Genomic DNA, 21,310 nt, shown 5'->3' on the forward strand with positions numbered 1-21,310 from the left:
TAGTATGGCAACACCGCTCTGTTAACCTCCTACACTTCCAGACACTGGGTGCACAGATCTTAATTTTATCGATTGAGCCCTTTCTGAATATTGCAACATAAGGAAACAGGGGCATTTTGCCACGGATATAGTCAATGCCAGATAATATTTTTGTAGCATGCTATGGACAATGAAAGAAAGCAGTTATGAAAAGATTGATAAATAACCATTATTTATCGATTCCTCTGTGACCTTTATAAGGTAAATCACCATGTTTTCTGGCCACACAGCTGACATTAGGCTTCACTTTTAACAAAGAGCCTGCAGACTTTGCAAACAAGACATCAACCAACTATGACCCAATCCTTGGCCTTTTCCTCATGCAAGGTACTATTGTCTTCTTTGAAAGACTCCAAAAGGCTGAATCTAGCCACCTAACTCTATTAGACCTAGGCTTTACTGACGGCCCTCCAAAGCGAGTTCTCACCACTTCGCGATATATAAGCAGGTATTGAAGCCATTTGGCAACGGAGGATAGTTATCGGCCAGTATTTGCATGTTGACGCCAACAAAGTCAACAGTTAGTTCTGGGGAGCAGAGGGTGAACAGGCAAGTGAGGGGAGGATGAAGAAGCAGGTATTAGGTACAGGAGAGTAGCCATAAGGAAGGAATGGTATGGGGGAATTTTTGATCTTAGCCTTTGGTTTTTCAATCCAATATGGACGGATCTCATGTTCTTAAAAGAATCATAGCTTCCCAACTGCGAACGGAAATGGAAATATACCTTTGCCTGTCCTGGGCATGCTTGGCATGGCACCAGTGTTCTGAATGTGCTGCTGCTCCCGGAGTCCACACTGCTTGCGGGTGAATCCACACACAACCCACCGGCAGCAATGCAGCGCCCCATGGCCAACGCGTGACCGTACCAACAGCGTCAACATGGCCTTCACCACCTGGTGCACTCTCTCCCCCACCGAGACGGCTGACTGCAAGCTCTCCAAGATGGTGACGCGCCTGCGGCTGGCCTTTAGCTTCATCTCCCACCTTCACTCCTGGACTTCTTGACTTTCTGTTTTGTCCTGACCATCACTTTGCTGCTGTTTTCGGACAGTTTTGCTGGACTCTAGCCCTCCTCCCATTCCCTCGTCCATTAACCTTTTCCCCCGTGGATGATCCTCAAATGTTCCCTCCCTTTTCCGCTTCCCCTTCTCTCCATACCCTTGCATCCCTCCCACCCTCCCTTTGTTCTGTGACTGCATCCACACTTATGGAACTCTGCTCTTCGACTTATTGTAATAACTCTAATCAAGGGTATCTGCTTTAGACCGTGCACCATATACCTTGCCTATGTGACTCTTTAGTATATCCAGTCTTATCCCCTCCCTATGTATATAGAGATAACTCTAATCACTAGTATATGCAGTAGACCTTTGTACTCTCTACCATTCCTATGTGTCCATTAGAGTATATCCGGTCTCATCCCTTCCTATGTATATAGAGATAACTCTAATCACTAGGACATGCAGTAGTCCGCTTTGCTCTCTTCCATTCCTATGTGACTTTTAGAGTATATCCAGTCTTACCCCTTCCCTATGTAGATAGAAATATCACTAGTATATGCCTAGAGTTTATCCATTTGTATCTCCTCCTTGTGTGACTCTATCTCTTGTACATTTGAAATTTTTTCTGTTTGTACCTTTTTTTATAAAGCATGTAATCCTAAGTCCGTATGTTTTCAACTGGTTCTTATGTAAGTCAAAAATTTGCAAATCTGTTTTTCCGATTGTAACCATCAGTCCTTATGGTTGAAACTGGGTCCTATGTAAAGCGCTCTGACACCTTCGGGTAAAGTTCGCGCTATATAAAATCGCATAAATAAATAAATAAATAAATAAAATTAATTAAACATATCCTTGATTAGGTGGAGCGATGGGTGTTTGATGCCCAGCAATGTTTGGGATGGGGCGGGTGGGGTGAGGAGGGCAAGGGGAATAAAAGGATATTTTCAAATGGTGGCTCCTGATCAAAGATGTGTGGCAGTGGGGAAGGTCATATTGAACCTGGTCAAGAAGGGGGTCTGCTGGAGCTGGCCGATAGCCTACAACAGGGACAAAGCAGAAGGGAGAGCTCCTCAAGTGTTGTAGCCAGCAGTTGGGCACAAGGACTGTGCTCAGTTTGTGTCTGACCAGGGCCACGATTAGGGCAGTGCGAGGAGGGGGCCCTGACCCTGGGATGGTGGGGCGCTTTGTTTAGCTATAACATACGATTTAAAAGAACCCGCAGCAGAGTTCCTTGTACGTCCAGCTTTCAGGCAGCAATAAAAATGTCAAGATAACTCTTGCGATTAATGTTCCTGCTAAAGAGAGAGATCCAAGTTTTGACTAGTTGCAGTTTTGAATCGCCATAAAGTTGCACAGAAGGTTAATATGCCGGCTGCAAAGAACAGATCTGTATTTTATGTGAACAGCTGAGTGGATTAGTAAAGCCAGCATTTACAGCTTTCGAACTAATGAAATGTATGTCAGAGAGGAGATATGGAGAGATGAGGGACACTTCTGCCTGGTGGTAGTGAGGAAATCTGAGGAGGAGGTCATATAGGGTTGGGTGGGGGCGGGGTTGCCAAAAAAGATTGCCACACCAGGAGCCACAAGTGCTAAAGCCAGCCCTGTGTCTGACTAAGTACTAAGTTTTGGAAGGGGGTGAACTGTGTAGTAGTAGGGTCAAATGAGAAGACACACATATGGACACTGAAACTATGTGGTAGTTACTACTACAGAGATACATGCATTCAGGGGGAGTAGGGAGATGAAAAGTAGGAATTTACCCCAACATCAGTACAAGGGTAGGGAATATGAGTGCGGGGAATCCGAATCAACTGAACGAGCTTAGTGGTATCTTTTCACTATGCCATTCTTCAAGGCAGACTCTTTTCTAATTTTATGACAGATACTCACTTTATCCCAGGCAACGGCAGCAATACTGATTAGGTCGAGACAACAGAGCAGAGGCTGCTGCAACAGCCACGAGATAGGTGAAAGCCTGGTCTATCCTCTACTCATACCCAGGTAAGGAGAGAAATGGGGGCGACGGGGGAAAAGAAATCAGACAGCACCACAGTCCGGGAGATACCCACTCATTATTTACTGATGTCTTCAGTCTGGTCGGGGGGGCTTCTGTTGGATCCACATATAGGTGAAGGTGGCTTGCATTGCTTATTGTGTGCTTTCTTTCCACAAGATGGCCCTCCAACAGGAATATTAAACACAACATTAAGCTTGCATCCAACACAATGCAGATGGACCATATAGTTCTGAGCAAATTCCTACCATACGGGGTTGTGGCACTCATAAGGTGGCTGTCTCTTTGTTCCTAGCTCTATGGCACAACTAACGGTCACGGACTTTATCGTCTGGTTAATATTGTACCTTTTATGTGTACCATTGCTTACTATTTATCATTGGGTTTTTTCCCACAATTGCTGTGTATATTTCCTTCTTTCCTCTCCACCAACGTAAAGCGCTCTGATATCCTTTGGGATCTTGTTCGCGCTATATAAAACTATATAAATAAATAAATATCACTGCAATCACAATATCAGCCCAGCCCACCCCACCCCAAGCAACAACTTCCAAACACCATCCACAACAAATTAGACAGTATCAAAAACACTAATCCAGTACAACCCAGAAATTCCATTTAGTTGGGTTAAATCACCTCACAACAGCACTCATAACAATATGCAGCATTTACAATGGGGACGAGTGGATGAAGTCAGCATAAAAAGGCAAAGCAATCCAGATGCCTAGGGGTTCTTGAAGTCAATATGGCTATAGCTGCTCTTCATAGAATGAAACGCACAAACCCCAACAGAACAGATGACAACAATGGGTGCATTTGCAACACAGCTCCCTACTTTCAATTACTTGCCTCATGCAGGTCAACAAATAGACCAAATCTCGCAGATGGCGAGTATCTGAACTGGTAAAGATCCCCAGTTACACACAACACTAACCAATGAACAAGTTACTACCTTGGATAACAATGTATCTGGTAGAGACATAGTCTAGACGCAGATTCCTTAACTTGGAATATCCCCAGGCGTCAGACTGAACCCAGAAAATGTTGCGCAGCAGCACCTCTGGGCACTGCCTCCGTACGGTTCCGCCCTGATGTCGTTCATGGACATGACTTCAGCGGAGCCATATATGCCCCGCCCCAGTGTGCCGACATCAGTTTTCGTCAGAAGACTTTTCCACATCAGAAGGCGAAGCCATCACCAAAAACTGTGAAAATATGGGAACAGTGTGCAGAAAACGAAAAAGCAAGGTATGGTGAAGAAACATCACTAGAGAAAGACAGTGCCAGGCACCGTATATTGTAAACTGAGGGAGGGAAAAGAACAGGCACCACTCTGGGAGGGGCCCCCGCAATTGTTAAGTCCAAAACGTCCCCCGGAAACAGAAGAAGATGTAGAGCATAGGCAGGATTGAACCCTTGGCCTGTGTAAGCCTGTGCCACCAGAGACACAAGACTCACCATTGAGCCATAGCTCCTTGGTGAACCATCACAGCAGCCGGCAGAAAGGCCGCCACCATAATATATGATAGTGAAGGACAGCCAGCCCAGAACCCAGGAGTAAGGACAAACTACCATAAAGCGTCACCCAAAAGGAGACGTCAGATCCGAATAATAGACCTGCTGAATGCAGCATTTTTCAGAGACTGCAACCGCTAGAGGGCCGGGGAGGCAAGAGACCTCAAATGGTTGATGAAGATAGAAGGGAAGAATAAGACTCTTCAGACAACCCAGTGTAAGGGTTGTAAAGGGCCGGGAAGGCAAGAGACCTCAAATGGTTGATGAAGATAGAAGGGAAGAATTAGACTCTTCAGACAACCCAGGGTAAGGGTTGTAAAGGACACATGGCATATGAGCATACCGTCCAATCACAAGAATGGGCAGAGCAGAGCCACGAAACAGAATGTAGCCTCGTGAGTCGTTGCGAAGAGAAGACGTCACCCCGCAGAAGAATTAACCACCTAAAGGGAGGGGAAGGCAAGAAGTCCAACCTGAAAAGGTTGTTGCAGGATGGGGAGGATGGGCAGGTGTTAAGTAATATGCGGCTAGACTATATCTCTACCAGATACATACTTACCGAAGGTAAGTAACTTGTTCATCTGATAGAGACGTCTAGCTGCAGATTCCTTAACTTAGAATAGATACCAAAGCCATACCCATAGAGGAGGCGGGACTGCGACTAAACCCCACTAAGGTTCAAAGAGAACCTAGCCGTTAATAACATGACCAAAACAGTGTCATCAACCAAAGGACGAAACACAGTGGGGACAGAAATGACAGCGAAGCCAACCACCAGACCCTTATGCCCTGAAGAGAGCGGGAATCAAGGGGAGGCGAGGGCACCACAGCCCATCCAGAATAGCACGAAAAACCCCATATGTAGAGGGGATGAAAGAAGGAAAACACAAAGCCAGAACACTTGTGCCTGATTAAAAAATGCCCACTTTGAAAGAAGACAAGCAAGTGGCATGAAGGATCCACAGGATCCAAGGTGTCGACAAGAAGCCAGAGCTAGCCACAGCTAAACAACTCGAACAGGGTAAAACACTGTTGAACCTGCTCCTGTAAAGATACGAAGGCAGCAGGATACTAATCCCTGCCCAGTACGGGTCGACATGGAACAAAAACACATCTAGTAAAGAAACTGGTGTGAAAAAGTGAGTTCAGCACCTCGCAGGAAGTAGAACTGAATCTATGGATTGAAAGAACCGCAGGATGCGGTAGTCGACCAGCGAACCCAAAAGACTGGTAAGTGGTATGGTGGAGAGAACGCAGACCGCCCCCACATGTACCACAGAGGAAGAGTACTGCGGAGACCTTTTCCAGCCAGACATGTGTGAGAGCATTGAAAGGATGCCCATACACAGCCAGAAGGACGCTCATACACAGCCAGAAGTGCGCTCATACACAGCCAGAGGGTGCCTGTAGTACCATAACAGAAGAGAACCAGAAAGCAAGACAGCAGGAACAGCCATGATGCACATAATAGCAAGATGGCAAAGGCCACAACGCCAGAGAAGAGCTTGTGATGTAAGAGGACAGGGCCAAGACCAAAGCAGAAAAGCTCGCACAAGCCAATAGGAAGATCATGGCGCAGAAACGGTCCTGAGAGGATGCTGAAATCCGGCTAAAACCAGGGACTCTGGTACGCTCAAAAGTACCCGCATTTATACAGAAAGTGGGACTAGTCCATGCTATAAGCAGCATCCGGTCCGGAAGAAGGGAGTAGTACCCACGCCGGACAGTTAGGAGGAAAGACTAGCCTAACCAGGGAGTAGTGCTCAGGACCAACTCACGGGTCCTAGATGCCAGGAAGAGCGGAGGTAAAGTAGAACCAGCTCCACGAGGCAGCCACATTAGGAATGCCAGCAGGACATAGTAATCCCTGCTTTGAAGCAGCTGGGTTGTGTAGAAATCTTCTGGTGAATAAGCTAAAAGGACATACCAATCATATAACAGAGAGGCCCACGGCAACTCCTTACTGAGAACCCAGAAAGGGCCAACGTCAAGGAACAGACCATGTAACAAAAAGTATGATGCCAGGCCATGCGAGGTAGATACCACATAGCAGAGACCAAGACCGGGAGTTAAAGCACCACAAACAGAGAGATGCGACCCTGCGGGACGCAGAAAAGGGGTATATGAATCCCGGAGGAATACCCATAATGAAAACTCCACAGGAGCGAACAAAGGCAGATGCAGACACCTGCCACCAGCTAATACCCCACATAGGGCAAGGGTCAACCCCTGGCAAGAAGGGGGGTTCTCCTGGCAAAACAGACAGTCAGAGGACTGAAAACAAATACAATTAGCCAGATGGCTATACAGACCATACAGAGACATCAACCTGTCTCTGATAAATAGGGGCTGTAAGAAAGACCCGCAACCAAGAAGAAAGGCAGTCAGAGACACAGCAGAATTAAGGTAGCCCCGACAGAAGCCTGGAAATCGCAGAGTCTGCATGGGACCCAAAAAGATCTATTCCGTTAAACGGCATGTCTTGGAGGCTCTACTGAATATTATCAGGGAATCGGCTGTCACGTCGCCAAGAATGGCGGCGCAAAGCCAACGACCATGAAAGAGCACGGCCCACAGAGTCTGTGGTATCCAGGGAGGAGCGGATTGAAAAATGTGCCATCTCCTTGCCGAAAAGGACAAGACGAAGAAGCTCTGAGCGGAATTCCTCCGGAAAGGAAGGAAGAAGGTTAGCCACGAAGTCCTATAGTGCGGAGGACGGACGTGCAAACACGCATGTAGTGTTTAAAGCACGGATGGCCGCGCTAGAAGAAGCAAAAAGCTGTTTCACATGCATCCAGCCACCTGGATTCCCGGGTGGGAGGAAACAAGTGCAAAGTGACGGAGTCCTGCAACCCAAAAGCCACCTGAATTACCAGGCCCTGAGCAGTAGGGTGGAGGTACAGGCAAAGTGGATCCCTCGGGGCGGGACGGGGCCTACTAGCAATGGCCCAATCAACCGGGGCTCCGGAAGAGGGCCGTGCCCATGCGCCACGCAGGGCTTCTAAAAAAGCACCACCATAGGGTAGCAAGGGCTCCACGAGAATGGGCTTGAGATGAAGCAGATCCATTAAGGGAACGGGAATGAGGGGTACTACAGGAGGCTGAAAGCCGACGATAGCAGCTGCCCGGTTGATAGTCCGCGCATAGGCGGGGACAAGAGGCCGTCTGTAGGAGACAGTTGGAGGCTTATTCTCCTAGTTGCCATAAAGAGCGGGGCTGGGGAATGACGCGAAGGCCATGTCACACTAGGGACCTGCACCAGTTGCTCCCGACCAGGGAAAGCAGCAGCCTCCGAAGAGACCACAGCGGATACCGGAGTCGCACGACCTTGCTGAGGAGACAGAAACGAGGAATCCGGAGGGAGGTCAACCCCAGGCATGGACGCCGGTGTTCATGAACGGATGGACACAGGCGGCAATGGATGCGTTAACAGCAGAGTCGGTGGGCGCTGTGTCGGAGTCAACAGGACATAGACGGCCTCCAGGAGGGACGCTACTGGTTGCCCCAGACGTGGGATCAGACTTAGAGCTGGGAGTGGGTTTGGACGTGGTGCCCGGCTCTGTGCCCGGCGTCTCCGACGCCGCTTCTGCCGTCCGCGCAGGAAGACGTACAGGGCTACGCGTTGACTGGCGGTGTAAGCCTGGCGTCGAGCCCGGCTTCGGAGGTGTCGCCGACGCCGCTTTCGCCGTCCGCGCAGGAAGCCGCACAGGGCTATGTGCTGTCTGGCGGAGTGTGCTAGAGCAACCAGGACGGTCTGGGCCACGGCCCTACACCGTCGCCTCGGCTCCGGAGTCGGTGCACGCAACCCTGGTTGGGGAACGATTCGCTGATGAGGGTCCGGCCTGAGTACGTCCACCTCTGTGGGGCCCGAAGGCGCGCCTGGGAGAGAGGGGGACTCGAAGTATGCCTGAAGAGCCCAGGAGTAGGCCTCCATGTGGGCGCGCATCGCTCCAACTCTTGGAAAAGGAGGGTATGGAGGAGGTGACCTTCGGGCGCCCGTAGCTGACCCCTTACGTCAGGAACGGGTGCCAGCTGCACACCTATGGGAGGTGGACCTCAGTGGACTCTTGTGGCTCCGCTTACCTTTTTTAGGGCGTTGGTGGCGGTAGAGGCCTTCGGAACGAGCAACCTCTGGAGAGGGAGAGCGCCAACGAGAAGAGGCTGAGCTTGACAGCCGAGCGGCCAACAACTTCATAGGTCTTCCTGTAAGGACTTGGGCTTCATCTGTTGACAGTCGCCACATTGTTTGGAATCGTGGTGCATACCAAGGCACCACATACAAATAAGGTGCGGATCAGTGCCAGACATCTGACGCGCACAGGCCTCACAGGCTTTGAACCCGGAGAGCATTGCACCCTGTTCCGGTACGACATCAGCAGTGCCCAGAGGGCCCAAAACAAAGCCAGGAACTGCTGGTTTCCAGGATCCGCATCGTGACGTGGAAAAGAAGAAAACTGATGTCAGCGCGCCGGGGCGGGCATATATGGCTCCGCTGACGTCACATCCATGGACGACGTGCCATACGGTGTCGCCCCCCGGCGCACAGAGGTGCTGCTGCTCAAAATTTTACGGGTCCAGTCTGACGCCTGGGGATATTCTAAGTTAAGTAATCTGTGGCCAGACGCCTCTATCAGCTACAACATACATTTAAACGAAGTGAAAAACTATTGGTGATTCAGCTCCAACAATCAGGCAACAGATTCCACTCTGTGAAGGAGTGTGGGTAATATCACAGTAAGAGAGAGTGGGAATGTAAGGGGCCCCACTGCATTTTGCAGGAGAAACTGTTATTTGTGTTATATCACTACGTCTCACTGGAAACTAAACTGGCTGTGCACTCACAGGGAACTATCAGGACATAGAGTCACTTGGGAAGAAGCCCACCTTGTGAAACTACAGAACAAGAACCCACTGGAGCTGAGAATACAGCTCAGCTGCAGCACTCATAAGTATGAAATGAAGTTCATGAGGCAGACTTTCGGATTTCTACAACAGAAATGATTCATATAAAGGTTCTTGCAAGTCACCTTGAACAGGTTCCTTCCCATCATCATAACAAGTTAGAATGTATTTCAATCTTGATGGGACTGTCTTGAAGTGGACGTTCTATTAGCTGTACTGATCATACAAACAAACTGGAAGCAGGATGTTCAAATTACTAATAAAACATACAACTTTAGCACAACAAAATATGTAACAAATAATTGCAGAGGTCAGTCCCTTTTTCCTAAAGAAGAAATGAAGGCATCAATGGAATAGTTAAATGACTAGTGGAATAAATTTAAACTAGAGATCTGGCCCTGTAAAAACAGCAAGTCCAGTAGGACCAACATTATTTCTATGCAGAGTCAATATAAATCTCTAAAGAAATATGATAATTCTATTTAAAAGGCAACAAATCAATACCCTCAACTCCTTATCGACCACATAGGAAGAGGCAGAATCAGATGTCTTATCACTGGTGGACAAAGACACCAGTAGATCTCTTTCTTGGGTCTTTCCTGGACTACAGAGACTTGCTGTATGCCATCCCAAGAGGCAAAAGAATAAGGTTAAAGGGGAGTCATTTTCAAACTTCACTATGGTGACACAATTAATAAGCAATTATACTCTGTTAAACACTGTTCATAGATCATGGAGGGGATTACTACTTAATTGGAGAAACCTTTTTTAATCAATGTACTTTTATGAACCTACACTGTGAGAGAATTGAAGGTCCTCTACAGAGATAGGTTTTTTGCTCATGCAGCCTACACTGACTTACCATCAAAATTGGTCCGTTATGAGGTGTAGGGGAGAAAATGTAAAGAAACATTTTGAGAGCCAGAGGGGCTACGTATTACACATGGACACATTTTCCCAGTTCTGTTTAAGTATTAGTACATTATTTCTTGAGGTTTTTTTCTAGATAGTATTGCGTAGAAATGTTTTCAGCCAAACACGCTGTTTAAGTATTTTTTTTAAAACAATGAATGTATCTTAATTGGGTAAGTTTCTCTGTAAATCATTTTTTTAGATGTGTTTGGAGAACTTGCGCACATGTGGAGATATTCAGCCTTTTATGAACAAAGGAGTGAATCCCATGTCGAAGAACTGCATTTAAACCGAAATCATCATTTATTCCACATGCACAAGAAGGAAGCTGTGATAAAAATGTTTACTAGGCTACTATTCAGGACTTGTACTCACTGTAGATTAATGTTAAGCACATTATAGAATAACCTCTTTGAGAAGAAAGGCCAACACTGACTTATTAAAGAACACACTTTGAATGTACACAAGGTGACAAAGGAGGAAATATTTATCCTCAAGGTCTAAATCAAGTATTATATAAAGTTATTGAGACAATTAAGTGATCATTTTTTAAGCTGAAAACTCACAGATGAGCTCACGTCATTTTAAACTGCTCTTAATGCAAAGTTATTAGCCAGGCGTATAAAGCACTAAGAAGTACAATTTATAACAAGTGCGATCGCTAGTCATGCCTATACTGCATAAGCTCTTCAAAGGTCACAAAACGTTGATAGATTCCTCAGGCTCATATATTATTTTTCGGGTAAAATATGCCCCTTTCTAACAGTCTTTAAGTTAGGGATCTAGTTTCAGTCACCGAGACCAGCGACAGGAACCACATTCATGCCATCATATGCCAATCTGCCTTACACAATACATGCTTGGTCTACCCTGCTCCCTAAGTACTGTAGACATGTTAAATTTAGGCTGCCGCCATGCACAACTTTCGTATTGCGTTGGATGGGACTCACTGTCAATTTGTGGAATATCTTTTGAATCTTCAAACACTCAATCTGAACATTACCTTTATTAGGGACATACCCTTGGCATGCTACTTAGCTCTTAGAATGTGTGCTTTAGTTTTGTAGACCTACAGCTTTAGGAAGGAAGTAGACTGCATTAGTCCATTCAAAGAGTTTCAAATAGATTACACCTTATGTTGAATTTGGTACTTCGAATTATCCCTGTTGTTTTTTTAATCCATTTTAAATTTGAGAACCAATTGGGATTTCAGCCCGTTTTGCTAGGGATAGAGTGCTTGGGAGGAGAGAGACACCAAAAGAAATCAGAAAGACACCAAAATAATACTATCAGAACAAAGGGATACCACATGGCAACCACTGAGAGAGTACACACTGTTCATCCTCTTACTTATTCTAAATGTTCTTCTAAATGAATTTTTGAATGGTGTTTAAATTGTTGGATATATCGAATCAAAAGCAGACAAAGGGAACCTTAGTGGGGCCACTCTTGGTCCCTTGTAATATGTAAATAAACCAACAACAAAAGAGTGATTCCAAACGAAGAGCTTGCATGAGGAGGCACACCTGTTTTTAAAAGATCCCTCACTCACCAACCTAGTGGGTGACATGCTTCATCATTGGGATCTCACCCGAGCCGAACGGCTCTTGGGTGTGCTGCGACGCCTTGTTACGATTTACAAAAGGGGGTGGTGATGAACAGAGTGTCTGAATTGAGCAGACCACTCTTACCCAGTCCAAAGATCAGGGCTTGATCCATCACCGTTATTTATCTCACTGCCCCATCCCAGCTCAGAACCTGGCTATATGCAAATCAGTCTGTCCCTGGCCCAGTGCATCATGGGAACAGGGCAGACTAAACTACCAAGCCAATTCTTTACCAGAAAGGAGCCAAGCTACCGGGGACCGGTTTCTGGCATTTCAGCCTCTTCGGCCCGGCTTGCTTGAATCCTGATGGAGCAGTGAGAAAGGGACTCATGTCTGAGTATACCCTGCCACACCTATAGTGGCCAAAATCGATTTACAAAAGGGGGTGGTGATGAACAGAGTGTCTGAATTGAGCAGACCACTCTTACCCAGTCCAAAGATCAGGGCTTGATCCATCACCGTTATTTATCTCACTGCCCCATCCCAGCTCAGAACCTGGCTATATGCAAATCAGTCTGTCCCTGGCCCAGTGCATCATGGGAACAGGGCAGACTAAACTACCAAGCCAATTCTTTACCAGAAAGGAGCCAAGCTACCGGGGACCGGTTTCTGGCATTTCAGCCTCTTCGGCCCGGCTTGCTTGAATCCTGATGGAGCAGTGAGAAAGGGACTCATGTCTGAGTATACCCTGCCACACCTATAGTGGCCAAAATCGATTTACAAAAGGGGGTGGTGATGAACAGAGTGTCTGAATTGAGCAGACCACTCTTACCCAGTCCAAAGATCAGGGCTTGATCCATCACCGTTATTTATCTCACTGCCCCATCCCAGCTCAGAACCTGGCTATATGCAAATCAGTCTGTCCCTGGCCCAGTGCATCATGGGAACAGGGCAGACTAAACTACCAAGCCAATTCTTTACCAGAAAGGAGCCAAGCTACCGGGGACCGGTTTCTGGCATTTCAGCCTCTTCGGCCCGGCTTGCTTGAATCCTGATGGAGCAGTGAGAAAGGGACTCATGTCTGAGTATACCCTGCCACACCTATAGTGGCCAAAATCGATTTACAAAAGGGGGTGGTGATGAACAGAGTGTCTGAATTGAGCAGACCACTCTTACCCAGTCCAAAGATCAGGGCTTGATCCATCACCGTTATTTATCTCACTGCCCCATCCCAGCTCAGAACCTGGCTATATGCAAATCAGTCTGTCCCTGGCCCAGTGCATCATGGGAACAGGGCAGACTAAACTACCAAGCCAATTCTTTACCAGAAAGGAGCCAAGCTACCGGGGACCGGTTTCTGGCATTTCAGCCTCTTCGGCCCGGCTTGCTTGAATCCTGATGGAGCAGTGAGAAAGGGACTCATGTCTGAGTATACCCTGCCACACCTATAGTGGCCAAAATCGATTTACAAAAGGGGGTGGTGATGAACAGAGTGTCTGAATTGAGCAGACCACTCTTACCCAGTCCAAAGATCAGGGCTTGATCCATCACCGTTATTTATCTCACTGCCCCATCCCAGCTCAGAACCTGGCTATATGCAAATCAGTCTGTCCCTGGCCCAGTGCATCATGGGAACAGGGCAGACTAAACTACCAAGCCAATTCTTTACCAGAAAGGAGCCAAGCTACCGGGGACCGGTTTCTGGCATTTCAGCCTCTTCGGCCCGGCTTGCTTGAATCCTGATGGAGCAGTGAGAAAGGGACTCATGTCTGAGTATACCCTGCCACACCTATAGTGGCCAAAATCGATTTACAAAAGGGGGTGGTGATGAACAGAGTGTCTGAATTGAGCAGACCACTCTTACCCAGTCCAAAGATCAGGGCTTGATCCATCACCGTTATTTATCTCACTGCCCCATCCCAGCTCAGAACCTGGCTATATGCAAATCAGTCTGTCCCTGGCCCAGTGCATCATGGGAACAGGGCCTTGTTACAGCGCAGTGGGTTTCTTTGGGAATTGCAGTCAGTGAAAGTGAAAGGTTAAAATTGTCTTTACTTATCACAAATATTTTTATTGGTGGAGAAGTAAGGCAAGGTTAAAATGTGGTGAAGGTGGATGTAAATACTGGTTAAATAGGCTGGTCACATCCTAATGTGGAAGTGCAATTACCGGTCTAGATGTTTCAGCCTTCGTTTGCGAGTAGCGAGGCTTTCTTCAGGACCAGAATGCCACAGGGGTATGCACACGCTAAGGTGCACCCTCACCTGTGACACCTAAAGAACAAGTTACTTACCTTCGGTAATGCTTTTTCTGGTGGATACAGTATCTACCTGTGGATTCCTCACTTTGTGAATATCCCCTGCGTCAGCAACAGTCGGAAACTTTTGTAGCTCTCCACGCTGACGAGGACGTGGACGACGCCACAGAGGCACAACTCCACTCGCGACCTAGCTGACGTCACTGAATCCATAATAGGGCCTCGTCGGCGTGATGACTTCAGTTCCGCCCTTTTTTCCATGCCCCCGAGGCACACAGACGGACCGACATAAATAGGTACAGAATACACTGTACACAGTATTCAAACTAACACACATAGTGTGAAATAAATGCAATAAGCAAGAACAATTAAACATTACCAATGACAGAAATAATCATAAAATAACAAGAACTGCAGGTATCGAAGAATGGAAAAAAGGGGAGGCGGGTGGGTCAGTGAGGAATCCACAGGCAGATACTGTATCCACCAGAAAAAGCGTTACCGAAGGTAAGTAACTTGTTCTTCTGATGGATACATCTGCCAGTGGATTCCTCGCCTTGTGAATAGAATCCCACAAAGAAGGCCCCACTCCCGGAGGAGGGTGTCCACTCCAATACACCAAGAAATCCTGAAGAACAGAACGCACAAAATGACCATCCCTCCTCTAAATCTAAGCAGTAATGCTTCGCGAAAGTGTGGAGGGAGGCCCAGGTTGCCGCTCTACAAATGTCCTCTACAGGAACACCTCTAGACAACGCAGATGTAGAAGACTTTGCTCTAATAGAATGATCTAATAGAATGATCTCTAAAAACCCTCTGGAGGTTCCTTACCAGCCAAAGAATAACAAATCTTGATGCACAAGAAAATCCATCTAGAAAGTGTGCACTTGTTCACTGCTCTTTCTTTTCCGCAGCCAGCAAAGCCCACAAAGAGCTGGTAATCCACACAATAGTCTTTAGTTCTATCAAGGTAGAAGCTCACTGACCTCTTTGGGTCCAAGCGGTGAAGCCACTAGGCTTCCCCGCTTGGACCCTTTGCAACCCTTGGACCCTTGGACCCACTAGGCTTCCTTGCAAGGGCGAGGGGGAGGATCAAAGGAAGGAAGGGTAATGGACTTCCCCAGATGGAAAGGAGTTACTACCTTAGGCAGAAAAGCAGCCCTGGTCCTGAGTACTATTATTTCAGCATGAATGGTCAAGAAAGGGGGTTTCAAACTCAGAGCTTGAAGCTCACTTACCCTCCTTGCTGAGGTAATAGCAACTAGGAAGACCGTTTTAAAAGCCAATAGTCTCAAGGGACACTTGTGCAATGGCTCAAAAGGAGAACCCATCAAGTAGGTTATGACAAGATTTAAGTCCTGTAACACTGACCCAAGCAGAAAATACTATGGAAATTACCAGAGAAGAAAACAATGGAGACATTGAAACGATGGCTACAGTGGGTCTCATTGAACCGGTGGCTTCCACGTCAAGGGAATACAGACAAAGATGCATCCGATAAAACCATTCCTGTGTTTAATCTGTCAGAACACCTTCTAAATAAGGATGAATTATCCCTTTTGAATAAAGGTCTATCATATGTCCTCACAGAAAGAACTGATTTTTTCAAACTACAGACAGAGTTGCATAATTTCTTTAGAACTCTTAGATTACAAATCTTTTTTGACAACAAAGAAAATATGAGACCCATCTCTGCAACAAATATGCGACCCAAGTCCACCTTTATACCAACAAATGCTATGATGCCGGCTGAAATTATAGCGTTTGAGAGATGTGTTTTAGAAGATGTACTAAGACTCAAAGATCAAAAACAGTTTACCCCCTACAATATCTCAAAAGCAGAGAGAGATGCATTAAACACTCTAAGAAACAATGATAGCATCATTCTAAAACCGGCGGATAAGGGAGGGGGAATTGTCATACAAGAGAGATCAAAGTATGAGGCAGAAATATTAAGACAAATTAACAACAATGTCCACTACAAAAGACTATCGAAGGATCTGTTACGTGAAATTCAGGCACTAATACAATCTGTCACAAGACTAGGAATGAATGATGGATTCTTAAGTAAACAAGAATTTGAATTTTTGAATCAAGGATGCCCTAGGACACCTGTCCTATATACCTTGCCAAAAATCCATAAAGACAGTGAGAACCCACCAGTGAGACCGATTTTGTCGGGTTGTGGTTCTGTTATGGAACCTTTGGGGCATTATATCAACAACTTTATTAAAGAATATGTGCCAACATTACCTACGTATGTAAGAGACAGCACACATATGATCAACCTGATAGAAGGAATGGAGTACAATCCGACTGAAGAATGCCTTGTAACAATGGATATAAATTTGCTATACACGAATATTCCTCAACATGAGAGTATATAGGTCATCAAAAGAATTCTGGATGAGAGAACACTTCCGACGAGGGTCCCCACGGAATTTTTTAATTGAACTATTACAAATTGCATTGACTAAAAACTATTTCAAATTCAATTCTGTATACTACCAACAGTGTTCGGGTACATCAATGGGGGCTATTTTTGCCCCCAATCTGGCGAATCTATATGTAGCGGATCGAGAGGATAAATATGTCATCAATGAGAACAACCCCTTCTATGCGAACATTAAAAGTTGGAAACGTTACATAGATTATATTTTCTTTATTTGGAGTGGTACAGATGAGAACTTGGACGACTTCGTCACCTATCTGCACACGTGCCAAACAGCATTGACATTCACCTAACAAAAGGATAAAGAAGTGATACCATTCCTGGACTTGAAAATCAGATGCCATAATAGCCATCTTAATGTCACTCTATACCGAAAACCGACGGATAGAAATACTTCATTGGAGTATAACAGCTTTCATCCGAGGTCCTTAAAAGATGGGTTGCCATATGGCCAATTCCTGAGAATACGGCGCAATTGCTCAGAGAAAGAAGATTTTTTCAGAGAAGCTAACATACTTAGCGCAAGACTTCTGAATCGGGGCTATCCAAGAAGGCTAGTAAAAACATCTATGAAAAGAGCCTGGTTCAGTCCTAGGAAATGTCTCCTAAATCCAACGAAAAAAAGATAACATCAACAAAACTGTATGTGTGACTACTTTCTGTCCACTAAGCACTCAAGTACAAAAAATCATAAAAAGACATTGGTCGACCCTAAACACACTCAAAATATGTCCCGAAACACCAATGTTTGCCTTCAAAAAGGGTAAAAATATAAGAGACCATTTGGTGCACTCTGACACTAGCAAATATGTGACTAACACAACAATTCAGGCCCTATGGGATTTACCTCCCATAGTGGGGCACTACAAGTGTTCAAACTATGTCGCATGCGAACTAACGTTTGAAACCAAGGAATTTAAGCATGGAAATGTTCAAATTAAGCTTCGAGACTTCTCTAATTGCTCTACACAGAACGTTATATATTGCATATGGTGCCCATGCAACTCAATTTACATTGGCCAGACAAGTCAACCGGTAAAATCCCGTATCAGTCAGCATAGAAGCCGGATTAGGTGTGGGGTAGACAACGCACCTTCAATCGAATATTACTTATGAGTCCTACTTGTTATTGACGGAGTAATTGTTCAAGCAGATGGTAATCATTCCCACTGGCTCCAGATAAAAGCAGAGTCCCATAATCGTGAGTCTAAAAAAATTCGGTTCAATTATTATACACAGGGTGAGCACTATTAATTAGTTTAACTAAATAAATTCTATTATACTAAACGAATAAACCATAATTACAGGTTGGATTTCGTAGCTTCACATGCAAGTACTGGTAAGCGCCTCCTTAAATTCTTGACAGCTCCAATTATTTTTACTTCATAAGAATATAAATTAAATTATGGTCATTTTGTTTAGTCCCCAGATAAACAGTCTTGATGAGACCCGGTATCTAGAGAGGGTCGAAACTCCGTAGACGAATATAGATTAAAGAGACACACAACAAACAAAATTGTCTCATTTTATACTTTATACAGTGTCCTTTTCCTTTTGTTTGTACCGATAACCTTTTTGAATATGTCACAATTTTCACTGTAAATATGGTTATGGTCACTACACTTGGGGTTATGTGAATGGTTTTTCATAAAATTCCTTCAATGTTGATTTAATGTTTTTATGTGAAATGTACATAAATTGCTTATTTTTGTAGAAATAAAGTGCCTAGTTCAGTGAAATAGGCTATAACCATTGGGTTGTTTAGTGAGCTTGTCAGTGTACAATGTAATGATTGAATCATAATAATATACAGTAGAGATTACCAGTATATATATTTTTTCTATCAGGCAGGGCAATCAATCAAATTGCCAATAATTTGTTATCAAAATCTTAAATGAGTTCCTTGTAAACGTTGTTTCTTTAGTACAACTTAAGTCCTATTGAGGCACAATAAAAGGAGTGGGCGGAAATTTGTTGGTAAGGCCCTTAATAATAGGAGACTTAAACAAAGACGGCTGATCCGGCAAGCAAAGGAACGCCGACAAAGTTGATAAATAGCCCTTCACAGTAGCCAAAGCAAAACCCTGCTAGGCCAGAGATAGAGCAAACTGAAGGATGTTAGCTAAACGGGCCCTTAAGGGTCAACAGATTTCTCTCCACACCATGAAACAAATTTGGACCACCTATAAGGATAAATGGACTTGGTGGAATGCCGTCCGGCTGAAAGAATAACATCCACCAAGTCAGGCGGGAGAGAGAAAGAATTCAGATTCCCCCGTTCAATCTCCAGGCATGAAGGTGTAAGTTCTGGAGGTGGGGTGTAGAACCTGCCTCTGCGTCTGCGAGAGGAGATCTGCCCTGAGAGGGAAACTGAGTGGAGGGCACGAGGAGAGGTGGAAAAGATCTGTGTATCACACACTTCTTGGCCAATCCGGAGCAATCAATAGGACTTGGGCCCGGTCTTGGCGAATCTTCCTCAGAAGCCGAGGAATCAAGGGTATGGGAGGAAATGCGTAAAGGAGTCGTGAGCCCCAGAGCTCCCTGCATCGGATACTGGAGACTGCAGAATGAGGGGCAGTGAGCGTTCTCGAAAGTGGCAAACAGGTCCACCTGAGGAGTTCCCCACATCCGAAAGACGTGACGAACCACCTCCGGATGAAGCCTCCACTCGTGGTCGATTCAGAAAAGGGGGTGGTGATGAACAGAGTGTCTGAATTAAGCAGACCACTCTTACCCAGTCCAAAGATCAGGGCTTGATCCATCACCGTTATTTATCTCACTGCACCATCCCAGCTCAGAACCTGGCTATATGCAAATCAGTCTGTCCCTGGCCCAGTGCATCATGGGAACAGGGCAGACTAAACTACCAAGCCAATTCTTCACCAGAAAGGAGACAAGCTACCGGGGACCGGTTTCTGGCATTTCAGCCGTCGTCGGCCCGGCTTGCTTGAATCCTGATGGTGCAGTGAGAAAGGGACTCATGTCTGAGTATACCCTGCCACACCTATAGTGGCCAAAAACGATTCGAAGACGGCTGAAATGCCAGAAACCGGTCCCCGGTAGCTTGTTTCCTTCCCAGTATAAGAATTGGCTTAGTAGTTTGGTCTGCCCTGTTCCCATGATGCACTGGGCCAGGGTCAGACTAATTTGCATATAGCCAAGTTCTGAACTGGGATGGTGCAGTGAGCTAAAAAACGGTGATGGATCAAGCCTTGATCTTTGGACTGGGTAAGAGTGGTCTGCTTAATTCAGACACTCTGTTCATCACCACCCCCTTTTCTGAATCCACTCGTGGTCGGCATAGAATTGCTGACTGAGACTGACTGCACGCACGTTCAGAACTCCGGCCAGGTGATTTGCCATTAGACAAATCTGATGGTCCTGAACCCAGGACCAGAGACGCAGAGCCTCTCTCAAAGGCAATGCGACCCCACTCCTCCCTGCTTGTTGACATACCACATCGCTGTAGTGTTGTACGTCAAGACTTGAATTGACTGACCGCGAAGGGAAGGGAGGAAGGTCTTGAGTACCAAAAGTATCGCCCATAACTCTAGAAGGTTGATGTGAAGCAGCCTTGCCTCTGGAGACCAAAGACCCTTGATCTCCAGATCCCCCAGATGAGCACCCCACCCTAGAGTGGATGCACTGTGGCCACCGATGGAGGCAGATGGAAGGGCTTCCCTTGAGACAGATTGCCCACCATGTTCCACCAAGACAGATCTGCTGCAGCTTCTCTGGAGATCCTCACTGACGCCCTGAGATCTCCATTGTGCCGATTCCACTGCCTGCGGAGGCACCACTAAAGTGCCCTCATGTGCCAGCGTGCATGGTTGACCAGCAGACTGCAGGAAGCAAACAGACAGAGCAAGTGTAGGACCTTCAGGACTGGAATGACCGCTCCATTGTAAAACAAAGGAATAATTTCTTGAATGTCGAGAATCCTTTGAGGAGGAGGGAATGCTCGACAGACTGTAGTGTCCAGTACCGCCCTTATGAACAGGTTGCGTTGAGAGGGCACCAGGTGAGTCTTGGACACGTTTATTGAAAAACCCAATTTGTACAACAGCTGGGATGTCACTTGCAGATGATGAAACACCTTCTCAGGCGACTCTGCTTTGAGCAGCCAAACGCCAGATAGGGGAAAACTGGAATCACTGACCTTCTGAGATGGGATGCAACCACTGCCATCACCTTGGTGAAGACTCGAGGTGCAGTAGTAAGTTCAAACTGATAGCGTTGCAAAACCACCGTGAAACGGAGATACTTCCTGTGCAACTTCAGGATCGGAATATGAAAATACGCATCCTGCAAGTTGATCAACACCATCCAGTCCTCTTGCTGCAGCGCTTGAAGAACCTGCGCAAGGGTGAGCATCTTGAACTTCTCCTGTTTCAGAAAAAGGTTCAAGATCCTGAGATCCAGGATTGGACGTAACCTGCCATCCTTCTTGGGTATCAGGAAATGCCGGGAGTAGCATCCCTGACCCCTTTCCTGCTCTGGAACCACCTCTATCGCACCTTTTTTCAAAAAAGCTAGGACTTCCTCCTGCAGAAGAAGAAGGTGGTCCTCCGAACAAGCACCTTGGCAAGGAGGGTAATTTGCAGGGAATTCCCGAAAGGGAAGAGCATACCCATTCTCCGAAAGATTGAGAACCCATAGGTCTGAAGT

At 46.1% G+C, this 21,310-nt stretch overlaps 1 protein-coding gene across 1 annotated transcript in view; it reads right to left on the bottom strand.

Moving 5' to 3' along the window:
- IFT172 (intraflagellar transport 172) overlaps window positions 1-21,310 on the bottom strand; it is a 1,181,874-nt gene that overhangs the window by 1,017,310 nt on the left and 143,254 nt on the right. The gene's annotated exons all lie outside the window — the stretch shown is intronic.

This window comes from Lissotriton vulgaris, chromosome 6 (assembly GCF_964263255.1).
Source record: "Lissotriton vulgaris chromosome 6, aLisVul1.2, whole genome shotgun sequence".
NCBI lineage: Eukaryota > Metazoa > Chordata > Amphibia > Caudata > Salamandridae > Lissotriton > Lissotriton vulgaris.